Source organism: Octopus bimaculoides, chromosome 14 (genome assembly GCF_001194135.2).
Source record: "Octopus bimaculoides isolate UCB-OBI-ISO-001 chromosome 14, ASM119413v2, whole genome shotgun sequence".
Classification (NCBI taxonomy): Eukaryota; Metazoa; Mollusca; class Cephalopoda; order Octopoda; family Octopodidae; genus Octopus; species Octopus bimaculoides.
The window spans coordinates 31,270,522-31,271,376 of NC_068994.1; the positions used below are offsets into that span (position 1 = coordinate 31,270,522).

Below are 855 nucleotides of genomic sequence, written 5' to 3' on the forward strand. Positions count from 1 at the left end.
TTAATCATAAAGAAGCAAGACATATCGCTGAGAAAAAAAAATTATTACAAAACCCATTTCAGAATTTTATATTTCGTTTTTACTTAAGTTAATTATAAAATAAAGGAAATTAGATGGCGATCGAGAATAAAAGAATTAGAGTAAAGAACAAACATGGAGACGAAAAGGGGAAAACGGTAAGGGGAGAAAGAATAAAATACAGTGGAAGACAAATAGAGTAAATGAAGCGGGTGAACAGACAGATGGGTGAGGTAAGAAAATGAAGAGATGTGAAGAAAGATAAGCGCGAGTAAGGAACAAAAGCGGGAAAGATGATGTCAAAATGAGAGAGAGGGAGAGATTGAAGCTGAAACAAAAGGAAAAGGATGGGAAACGTAAGTAGAAAGGGGGACTTTTTCACCGCTTACACCGGGTCGCATCAAATTTTATCACCCGCAGACAATGGTACGGAGGAACTGGCGCTGTAGTAATTCGTTCTGCGACTACTTGGTGACGCGATCCTAGCTGACGCTTGGTTATCCCTCCCCCAACGTTGTGTTTGTCCTGGTCGGGACTGTTTATGGTGTGTCAGCGGGCCAGCAACCGACCGCAGCCAAACTGGCTCTCTTAGCAACGGCCCCGCCTCTCTGTAGCCGAAATACTAGTGAGTACTTACAATTAGTTCCTTCATTCTAACACATTCTCAGCAGCACGTCACAGTCGTTTCCTGCATGCATGTTTCCACTTAAATTAAGAAAGAAAAAAACAGAGGGAAGCAGTTAAAGAATATATATATATATACACACACATTAAAAGTACATGCACACACGCATACGTGTGTGTGTGTATATATATATATATATATATATATATATA

The 855-nt window shown here is 39.6% G+C and overlaps 1 protein-coding gene across 1 annotated transcript in view; it reads left to right on the top strand.

The window, feature by feature from the left end:
* Window positions 1–855, top strand: part of LOC106874053 (zinc finger protein 337) — a 16,487-nt gene continuing 15,632 nt past the window's right edge. The window contains exon 1 of the mRNA XM_014921621.2: window positions 1–643. The gene's annotated coding sequence lies outside the window, so the exon portion shown is untranslated. The remainder of the gene's footprint in view (window positions 644–855) is intronic.